Source organism: Tiliqua scincoides, chromosome 6, assembly GCF_035046505.1.
Source record: "Tiliqua scincoides isolate rTilSci1 chromosome 6, rTilSci1.hap2, whole genome shotgun sequence".
In the NCBI taxonomy this organism is placed as follows: Eukaryota; Metazoa; Chordata; class Lepidosauria; order Squamata; family Scincidae; genus Tiliqua; species Tiliqua scincoides.
Genome location: NC_089826.1, coordinates 28,388,319 through 28,399,561, shown reverse-complemented (window position 1 = coordinate 28,399,561; position 11,243 = coordinate 28,388,319). Strand labels below are relative to the sequence as shown.

The following is an 11,243-nucleotide window of genomic DNA, read 5'->3' as shown; positions in this document are numbered from 1 at the left end:
TTTAGAAACAAAGATAAAATTGTTCCTCTGTGTGAGGCTCGGAATACAGAATCAGATAATGGTCCCTTTGCTTCATTGGCAGCCTGGATGCTAAAAGTTTGGAGCCTGTAATCTTAAACCCAGAATATCTGAGTTGTCTTACAACTAAAATAGATGCTAGTGGGGGGGGGGGGGAGAAGTATTCTGACAGACACTAAACTGTCAGGTCTCAGCAGGGAACTGCTAAGACCCAGAAAACTGCAGTGTGTAGGAGAGGCGCATTGCCTTAAGCGGGAGAGGCAGGGCGTAGTCAGGCCATAGGTTGAGTTCCAGTGAAGCAAGGCTCCAGGCCGCTGTGCTGATATGTGCATTGATGAGTTGCTCAAATGAAGGGATTTGCCCTGAGGCCAGTCCTTTATAGATAGATCTATGCCTTTATAGATAGATCTATGCCGGGCCTTAGGGTTGGCTGAAATACCTAGGCAAGCTAGTATTGTGAACTGGAGGGAACTCTTGAACCCCAGCACTTTATCCCAATCCTATCCACCACCAGCATACGTGATTGGATCCAGAGTGCATGCTGCATCCTAGTGTGGTGAACCGGGAGAGGCAAGTACAAATCATTTTTACTTACTTCTTCATAAGCTGCTTGGCCATCAATGGTTCTCCTTGGACCTATGCTAGCTAGCATAAGTCCAAAGATTCTCAAGGGGTTACTCAAGGTGTGTGTTGGGTTAGGAAAAGGAGACTAGGATCCCAGCATGTGTGACTGCTGCCAAGATTGAGCCATATCCACACTAAAACAATCCCCTGCCCACCCCCCTGGATGGTTCAGGGTGGAGATTTGGCTGGGGAGGGGGCAGTTCAGGGTGGGGGTAGAAGGATCTGGACAGCAGCAGCACACACCAAGATCCTATCCCCCTTTCCCCACTTTTAACCACCCATTGAGTTTCCTTGAATTTATACCAGCCACATAGGTGGCATAGATCTGAGGGGACTCGCTGGAGACCAGGCAGCCTACAGAGAGCTAAGTAAAAAAAAGTTTTACTTACATTTTCTTCCCAACATTGTCACCCACCCCACAGCATGCAGCATGCACTTCATCAGTGGCACTGCATGCTGCGGGCTGGTGGGGTATAGGATTGGGTCCTTAGCTGCCTCTGGCTAGGCAACATTGAAGATGGATATAATATGTTATCTTAATTTCAACAGTGGGGTGGACTTCAGACTTTCTCACTAAGAACACCAAATTTTTCAACTCCAGAATGGTCTAGTGAGCAGCTGGAAGACAAAATAAGCTAATCAAGTAACATGGCAGTTCTATTTATTTTACTCAAGTAATTTATACTACCGAAACATTCCAGAGCATTAGACTGATAAAGGATCTCTGTTTCTCTCCTTTCCTGTCGTGGTACATTTTGTTACTGAAGGACAACTAAGCTGAAGTGAATTGCCAGCCTTCATGTTACATCTTAATATATGCAATACCTTCCCAGGTCCAAATCTCATCGCGAGCATCTCACTACACTGTCCATTGCCTCAGAGCAACCGAATGTATTTCTTTGCGGAGAAGAGCTCATTCATTTTCCTTTGAAAGGACAAAGCACTTACCCTTGATTCCACTCAGCTAGGTTGAGTTAAATTAAAACTACTCAAGCATCTCAATAAGTTTTTCATTTCTGCGCCTTCATGTCAAACAAGATTCCCCAAACTTTGGAGGTCCAGAACACACTTTTTTTGGGGAATTCAAACTGGAGGAATGATTCATTCCTACATTCAAAAGGATCTCCTTTTAGGACTTGATATGACATGAAGATCCCAATCCTCTGTGTGTCTACTCAAAAGTAAGCCCCATTCTAGTCAGTGGGTTTACTCCTGGGAAATTGTGAATAGGCATGCAGGCTAAGTGTCTAGTTTAGGACTTTCAGCTAGCACCAATATCCAGACCAATTCAGATCAGGACCATGGTGAAGAAATAGAGTCTTAAAACCTTCCATTCCTTATTTTTCATCAAAAACCAACCTCTATTAACTTCTACGTATTATTTTAGTACATGTTATCCACTGTTAACAGCAGCAACTGTTACCCTGCACATGCCCAATCTCATCTGATCTTGGAAGCTAAGCAGGGTCAGGCCTGGTTAGTACTTGGATGGGAGACTGCCTGGGAATACTGGGTGCTGTAGGCTTATACCATAGTCTTTCTAGACTGAAGGTTGCTAACCAACCGTTATCCTCTGGAGTCTATCAGAGCTTCAGAATGTATATGTGTGTGTGTGTGTGTGTGTGGGAGGGTATTTCACTGGGGAAACAGTGCAGAATCAAAAGGTCCAACAACCTTTGTGTCCATGCCATGATTCTCGGCACACATGTACCTGGGAGCAGTGTTGGGAAAACCCAGTGTGGCTTGACTCAAGTCAAATAACCAAGTCACCCCCCCCCACAACTCGACTCAAAAACGAGTCATAATGGGGGCACTTTCCGAGCCTCCAAGTCATCCTTTGATGACTCTAATGGACCCCCCCCCCACTTTCCACTCCTTTAAAAAGTGGGGGAAAATGGGGATGCTACTGGGCAGTGTGTGTTGGAGCTCTCTTTCAACATTGCCCTGCTGTCCCAGCCCATCTGTAAAGAGGGCAGGAGGGGTGGGAGGGACGGCAAGAGAGTGGGAGAGAAGCGGCGAGAGGGAGGAGGAGGGTCATGAGCAGCAGCTGCGAGGTTTACCAGGACAATCCAATCCTTGACAGCCCTACTCACAAGTAGTCCCACTGTAGCTGGTCATTCAATGAGGCTTGTTCTCCCAAGTAACAACGGAGGTTGTTATGTGGTTGGAAAGCAGAATCAGCAAAAGAGTTTTCTCTTGCCTCCCTGGGCTTTTGAAGCCAATTGTAAGGCAAGAATGCCCTTGGGTGTCCTCCTCCTGCTCTCCTGTTCTCCTCCTCCCTAAGGCAATGAAAATATCTGAATGCCCATAGTTTATCCAATGATCATTGGTTCCTTCCTTCCTATCAGAGATGGGGGGAAAAGGTTTACTCCCACCTCCCCTCCTGCCCAATTCATTAACCTTTTCCTGCCTCCAGGCTGGAACTCCCTGCTGTTGGCCATCAGAATGCTGGCCCCATTAGGTTTTCACGCAGCGAAAACAGTAAGCGGGCACCCCCAGACACAGACAGACTCAAGTCAGCATACATGGGGACTGGTACCGAACCAGGAAGGCCCTGACTCAAGTCTTTTTCAGAGTCTTCCATGTGCGTGACTCACAAGCTGCCGAGTCACAACGAATTACGCATTTTCGCGACTCGAGTCCAAGTCACTGACTCAAGTTGCCAACACTGTCTGGGTGTAAGTCCCATTGAACTCAGTGGGCCTTCTGATGCATAGAATTGTACAGAGTAGCAATTCCCCATTTCAGAGAAGTCCATCCCACATTTTGCCTCAGTTACTGTTCTCAGCAAGGTTCCTGACTGGAAGAACGCAAGCTCAGGGTAGTGACTCAAGCAGAGACATAAATGGTAACCTTTCTGCAGATGGACACTTCCTTTTTCCTCTCCTTTTGTCTGCACTGAGGCTGATCGAATGATCCAGTCACAACTGGTGCAGCAGTGCGCTCAGATTCCCTACTCCTGAACATAGCATGAACATTTCAAGTTGCCTTATACTGAGCCAGATAATTGCTCCAGCTAATCCAGTATGTCAGTGTTGACTAGCAATGGTTCTCTGGGGTTGGAGAGATCAAAGATTGAACCTGGGACATTCCACATGCAAACCAGATGGTCTATTACTGAGTTGTGGCCTTTAACCCCGGGGGAGAATTGGTTAGAATGACTGTGAGTCACACTGGGTCATAAAGCACTGTAATGAATCATCACTAAAGATAGCAGTGTTATAGAAGGTGTGGCTGTATACCATTTTTAATATCTATATGTTAAATGTTACTTTGCATATTTTGCGACATATTACGGCACCACTTGGATAGGAAATACATAAAAATACACACACACACACACACACACACACACACACACACACACAAATATAATACAAAAAAAATTTAAACACAGAATTTTTGGTAATGGAAAAAGAATCAGGGGATTCTTAGCAGACGACAGCAGAATGGAGAACAAATAGTGGACAGCTCGGAGAGCCATCTATCCATCCCTAGCTGTAGCATATTATCAGACAAAATTGATATTTGGCCTTATTCTGTGATACCTATGAGCACTTGAACACTCTGAACCGGATTCCAGTGCTGCTTTTGTCAATATAAACCCCCATATCTGTTTTTTTTGAACCATTTCGTTATTTCTAAAGCCCATGATTGATAACAAATGTTTACTATGGGGAAAAAAAATGATGCATAATCTGGTTGTTTCTATTGAAAGCAAAATAATCAGACCACAACATTATATTCTGAAGCTTCTGCCTAGTTCTAATAACTGTGTTGGAAAGTGAAAGGAAAGGAATGATGGGGTGGAGACACATTCACAAGCCGGTCATTCCAAAACATTTTGATTCAGCCGATGCACTACTTTAGCTCCATTAGACGTGACATGGCAGTGTTAAGCAAGGCACTCTCTGATTTTAGGAGCACATTAGAAGCTAATGATCAATTATTTAAAAGTAAACAAAAGAGCTTTTTGCCATGCTTCCTCCAGCAGTAATTCCCAAACTGTGTCCTGTGAGAAAACTGTTAATGTGCCAGAAGGACTGCATTAATTAAATAATTGAAGGCGCCAGTGAGTCTAAATGCACCCGTCCATGGAAAAAGCTGCCCACTGATTCTGCTCTAGCCTTACTAATTGGCTGTACTGGGGGGTCTGCCAGATCTCTACAGAGGTGTGTTGGGGACATTCTGTCTGGGTGCAGAAATGCAACAGAATTAGCCTGCCTCATTATAGAAGTTGCGAAACTACCATAAGGTCCGATGGGACAAAAAACCCAGGCGCAAGGTGCTAGGGCCCCACGGAAGCTTCTCTGAGGCTCCCAACGGAGGCGGAAACTGTGCTTCCGGTTTTCCAGAAGCACAGGTTATAGCGTCCGGGAATCTCAGAGAAGTTTCAACAATGCGGGTGGAGGTCGTGAGAGGCTCCATGAACTTCAGGTGAGTGGGGGTGGATTTTTGTGTGGGAGGTGGCGATAGCCCATGGGGGGCACCATCGCAGACCTTTGCACTGGGCGCGGGGCTGGGGAGGTCCGCTGCTGCGTCATAGGGTGATGTTCCATCGCAGAAGGCAGAAACATGGGTTGACTCCTCCATAGTGCAGGTAATCAACAGTCTCACGTCTTTTTGGGTGTGAGAGGGAAGGGATGCTTCCAGGTTTAACTGGAAAATCGGATTGGATCCTGTAACAAATTTGCAAACACTCGCAACCTGTATGGAAGTTTTGCGACAAAGGTAGTAGTTGGGTTTTGACAGTTCTTATTTATGCTGCACCCCGGCCTTGCTTTTTGCTATGCTGCTGAAGCAACTGTTATATGATTTGCCTCCATGTGCCTATTCTGAACATTTTTATATGCAATACTCACACACAGGGAGGGTGTGTGTGATCAACTAGGTCTGTAGATGATCATATCTGATTATCCACAATAGCGTAAGATTGTAACAAATTTCATCCAAAGACAAAACCAGGACAATGATTTGACAAGGATAAGGTTTTCAAAAATGGGACTGTCTCTGAGAAATAGAAATAATTATAGCGTGTGCGTCATCCTGCTGCTGAAACTGGGGTCACGGGGCTTTGAGTTTTTGCTCAAGCATTTGACAAATGACCAGGCACATTCCATGAAATACTTCTGAAGAATTCCATCTCGGCAACCGTCTGTATACTAACTGGTATGTACTGGCACCAGTCTTGTGCCCGGAGATCCTTGCTCTGTCTTCTCTCTAACAATGTTACAACCTGAACATAGTAACATGAGACAGGGACAACAGACTTGGCACTAATGTTTCAAAAAACTGACATTCAAAATGAATGTCAGAGTTCCTCCTGATGTGAATCATCTGCAAATTTTTAAGGGATGCCAAAAGCAGTTTTACAAGATAGGTCAGATTTCTCAGGGGAACTGCACACAGCATGGACACATTTTCATTTAACAAACTTTCTCATATAAACTCTTGTGCATCCCAGTCCCAAGATAGGTTGCAAGCATTTTTACCAATGCTTAGTAATGCTTTAGGGCATTATGCTTTAGGGCACAATCCAAAGTGCACCCTAGACTGGAGCAAGTCCCTTGCGCTGGCCCAGGAGGGTCACAAATGTGCCATAAAGCACGTTTGCGCCTCCTTGTGTGTTGGCTGGGCTGACGCAGGGATGCACGCCAGCCCACAGAGGCTGCATCCAGTCTCCGTGCTGACGCAGAGAGGAAAGGCTGCGTCAGCTGAGCTTGGCTGATGCAGGGGTCTGGGGAGGGCGAGGAGGAGGTGGGAGGAAGACGTTCCAGGGCAGGAGGAGTGTGGGTGGGCAGGCAGTGGAAGTCAGGGCTGGGACCCAGCAGTTATGCCATAGCCCAACCCTGAACCCCGAGCAGTGTGGCAAGGCTCCAAGCTGCTCCGTTCTCCTCAGACTTGCATCACCTCCTGAGGTGGTGCAAGTCCGAGGAGATCCATTGAGGCTGTGGTGGCTTACTCGGGGGTACGGGGAAGAGTTTCCCTTTGCCTCTGACTCAGCCGATTCTGGTCCCAAACGTGTGCTGGATACAATGCAGGCCTCCTTGCTGTTGGATTGCACTGTTACTTACCTTACTGTAAGAGATTACTTCAATCAACTGGATTAGGTGGGCATCTGGTCGCAATAGCTTTGCCAATGGGACTAAATTCACCATAAATGTAAAATAAAATTAAAACTTAGTACCTATTACAATCTGTTGCATTACAGAGCAGTAAGGACTCTTCTTATAATGGGGGAGTATATAATTAGGGTATGTAGTAAAACTCTGTCATCTTCCAGTCTTCTAACTAGACACCATCCCTAACGGTAGTGATTCCCAATCTTACCTGGGATACAACACCTGCAATTCTTCACAGCTGAGCCAGGCACCATCATCTTGGATCTTATAAAATCTTGCAAGATCCAAAATGATAACTCCCAGATCTGAAAAGATTTGGTGAGATCCAAGATCTTATGAAATCTTGAAATGATGTCTGGTGAGATTTGGGGGTTGCCATCTTGGATCTCGCAAGATGACGGCATCTGGGGAACAGGTCAGAGGGGATATCAGGAACATTCCACTGCACCTCTGTGAGTGTGCTGTAGCACCCTAAGATGTTGCAATACACACTTTGGGAAACCCCTGCCTTAGCCGACTGTTGCTAGTTCATTGGCCGAAAGGAGAAAGTGGGGTAAAGTAAGATAAGATTAGTTAAAAGTTGCATTGCAGATCAGTTGCAAATCAGTTTGGAATCAGAAAGTCCATCTCTGTCTTCCTGGTAGAAGTTATAATGAGCATAGTCTCTGCTTGCTCAAGCTGAAGACCTTTAACAAATGATTTGGCTGCATTTTTAATAGGAAACTTGGCAGTGAAACTGATACAAGGGCATAAACAGGTTTAGGAATGGTGCCATAGAATAGGCCATCTGGCCAGGCAGGCTGGGCTTGTCAGGGCATTGGACATTCAATGATGAAAGAAAAGGTCAACAAATACAACATTGTACCTTAGAAATGGAGGAATGATGGCCCATTTGGATGCAGGCTAAGAAGAAATGTTATACTTTCCATGTTACTTTCCTATCTCACCATAACAGAGGCTGAGCGTTTGCTTCCTGAACAGATCAGCTCTGAGTTTTTGAGTAATAAAAAGTTACATTTTCATGGTACATCGTGTGCCTTTCTGTTCTCCTTCCTGCCAGCGTCCCTTTCAGTATAATAACTTACAAGACCACAGCCCTCTAAAAGTGATTTGCGTTCTCAGCCCTCAGCAATGTTTTTGATCATTTGAACAAATCTGGGTTCTAACTGAGCATCCCCAGTTATATGTTTTATAATCAGGCTGGACTCGGCTCAGCTCTGTAACTTATGAGCATATCAAGATGCCCGACACTTGATTCATGCAAGGAAGGAGGATTTATGCTGAATGGCTAAATCATAGATCAGTTCAAGCAGTGATGAGAAACATTTGGCCTGCAGGGAAGGCTCAGACAGACTCTGCGGAGAAAGTAATATGAATCTCATATTGGTCTGAATGAAGGCCTGGAATCCATTTGCTGATGGCGTTACAAAAGGACAACCTGGGAATACATGTGGAGTTTTTAGAAGGCTAAACTTGACTAAAGAATATCTTGATATGTAGCTTCATGTCTGGGGTGGGTAGACGAAATGGGAGGATGCTCTCCGCTCTTAAGTCACAAAATTCATGGGTTTGTCCTAAAGAACATAAGAAGAACCCTGCTGGATCAGGCCAAAGGCCCATCTAGTCCAACTTCCTGTATCTCACAGTGACTCACCAAATGCCCCAGGGAGCACACAAGACAACAGACACAACCTGCATCCTGGTGCCCTCCCCTGCATCTGGCAATCAGAGGCAGCCTGCCTCTCAGACCAAGAGCTTGCACATACCTACTATGACTTGTAACCTGTAATGAACTTTTCCTCCAGAAATTTGTCCAATCCCCTCTTAAAGGCATCCAGGCAAGATGCCATCACTACTTCCTGTAGCAAAGAGTTCCACAAACTAATTACACTAAAATTAAACTAATTAAACTAAAAACTAAATCCTTAGATAGCTAGGTAGCTTCATTTACAAGATAGATTGCCCAAATATATTATCTTCAGTCCTCATATTATGGAGAGAGAGGAAGAATATTCTAGATTGGGTGACTGAAAATTCACAACTCACTATAGTTGTGATCCTGACCCCCGTGTGCCCCAGCACACAGCAAAATGCCACTCAAGCCTAAAAAATCACTCCCAGTTTTAGGAGAAAATAAGAAGATGTTTTTAGGCCTTCTGATGGGTCAAAGATGCCACACATGGCTTCCCCAGCCCCCAGTATGTCTTTTTTATGTCTCACTTTTGGTTTTTGCCAAAGGCCCTCTAAGGTCCTGTAAAGGGGCCTTATGAAGAAGGGAAAAAAGGTGACGGGGTTGTGATAGCACCCCCTGCCGGGTGATGCCTCAGACATTTACCCCTCTGACCCCACCAGGCATACCAGTGGCTCACTCACTGAGCGAACTGAGATCTTTGGCTTTACTCAGTGGTTCCCCAAACTTAAGAAAGTCAGAGTGCCCTTCTTTCATGCCACCCTCTTCTTCCAGCTGTCCCAGGCATCACCGTATTGGATCATGCAAGATCTTGAACGAATTAAGTGAGAATTGAGTGAGATCTTGTGCAATATAAGATGGAGAGCCAGAAGACAAGGCTGCCGGGGACATCCTGTAGCACCCCTTGCGAGTTTACCATAGCACCTGATGGTGCCGTGGTGCACACAATCTGGGAACCACTGCCTTAACTTCTCTATTTGTTACTAGCATTTGTAGACCTCACTTGTAGAATTTACCTGTCCATATTCAATGAACGCAGGAAGAGGAGAAGCAGAAGCATGTCAGCTAGTCACCCCTGACACAGATGAATTCCCTGGCCATACTCTCAGGTGTTCCCAGATTCAACACTTGTTTGTAAAGTCAAATACTGACTGCTGGGATGTTCAAGGGGCAGGCCTAGGGGGCATGTTGGTAGGGGCACTATCAGTTATGGGGCATGTGACTTGCTGGCTTGCTTCTATTTTTCCTTTCTCTGCAATCACTGAATGTGAGAACTTCTGAAGAGCGCTTCTGTTTGTCAAGCAATTACTTTTAAGAGCAAGACATCGGAATGAAATTTGGTACAATTTTTCATGGCACAACTCAGGTTTTGAATTCAGGTCAACTCAACCCCTAACCCTATTTTCAAAAGGATAAGGAAAATTCAAAATATGTGACGCATGCCTTGGGGAGTAAGGTAACAGAATGAAAGTCAGAGTGCTCATTCTACATTCACTCCAGAATAAAATGTTAAATGCTTTATGTTCCAACCCCAGCATGACCCCCATACCCATTTTGAAGTCAGTCAGGAAAAAATGTCAAACACATCTCCACACAACGTCTGCTTAAAAATTTGAAATATCCGAATCAAAGTTAGTGTGCCTATTCAGGATACCGGTCTGTGTTTCCTGGTCATAACCCAGCTTCACCTCTAACTATTTGCAAGGAGTGAAGAAAGCCATAAAACTGAGGGCCCAGTCCTATCCATTTATCCAGCATGCCAATGGGCAGTGGGCTGCATCCTGCTATGATGGAGGCCTGGAGGCCATGGAGGCCTCCTCAAGATCAGGGAATGTTTGTTCTTGTACCAAGGGGCTGCATCACAGCTGCATCAGTGCTGGAAAGTTGAATAGGATTGGGTCCTTATTTTAATGCAATATTTCTCTTGGGCACCAAGCTATTGGAATGAAAGGAGATGTATGTGATTATGAGGGTTATAAACGATATTTAGTATTTGTCTAGTACTTTCAGGTAATCAATGTGCTTCATGTAATTTTATTGTAAACCTTACAACCACACTGAAGGTAAGTTGGTGCAGTATTATCAATATTTCAGAGAGGATGCTGAATGTGGCAGCCCAATCCTACCTCCTCCCGACAGACTGTTTGTGTCTTTAAAAATCTACTCAAGGATTGCTCAGTGATACTTTTTAGAACACACGTTACCCGCATTAACAACTGACAGAAATGGGCTCAGAACAAAAATGTACATGTAATTGTCCTTTCATAGCAGGGATGGGCAAGTCAGGTGCAACTTGACTTGAGTCGAGTCACGAGTCTCCACCCCCCACGACTCAACTCAAAAATGAGTCATAATAGGGGCACTTTTCTGACCCAAATCTTTGCAGTTCTGCTCAGAAGTATTCCCATTTGCAACAGTCATTCAATGAGGCAACCTCCTCCCAATAACAATGGAGCCCGCAAGTAGTTAGCTAGAGGGGGTGCAAAGCACTAAGTTTTGCAGGGAACTCACCTTGGCTTGCAAAGCCACTACGTGCGGCACAGAGCTTCACCAGGTGAGCATCAGGCAGCAGGTGAAGCAGAACTGCCCCATCATTGTCCATGGAAAAGCACTGCAGCTGCCCTTCCTGCTTACACCCAAGGAGGTTCTGTTTACACCTGAGGAGGCTCTCCTTACCCCACTTTCTCAGGTGCAAGGTGAGCCTCCACGGGTGTATGCAGGCAGGGCAGTTATGGTGCTCTTCCATGGACTATGATAGGTCGGTTTTGCCTCACCTTCCGCCCCTGCGC

At 45.4% G+C, this 11,243-nt stretch overlaps 1 pseudogene; it reads left to right on the top strand.

Moving 5' to 3' along the window:
* Positions 1–2,047: 2,047 nt before the first annotated feature.
* LOC136656559 (5S ribosomal RNA) lies at positions 2,048–2,167 on the top strand (annotated as a pseudogene).
* Positions 2,168–11,243: the final 9,076 nt, after the last annotated feature.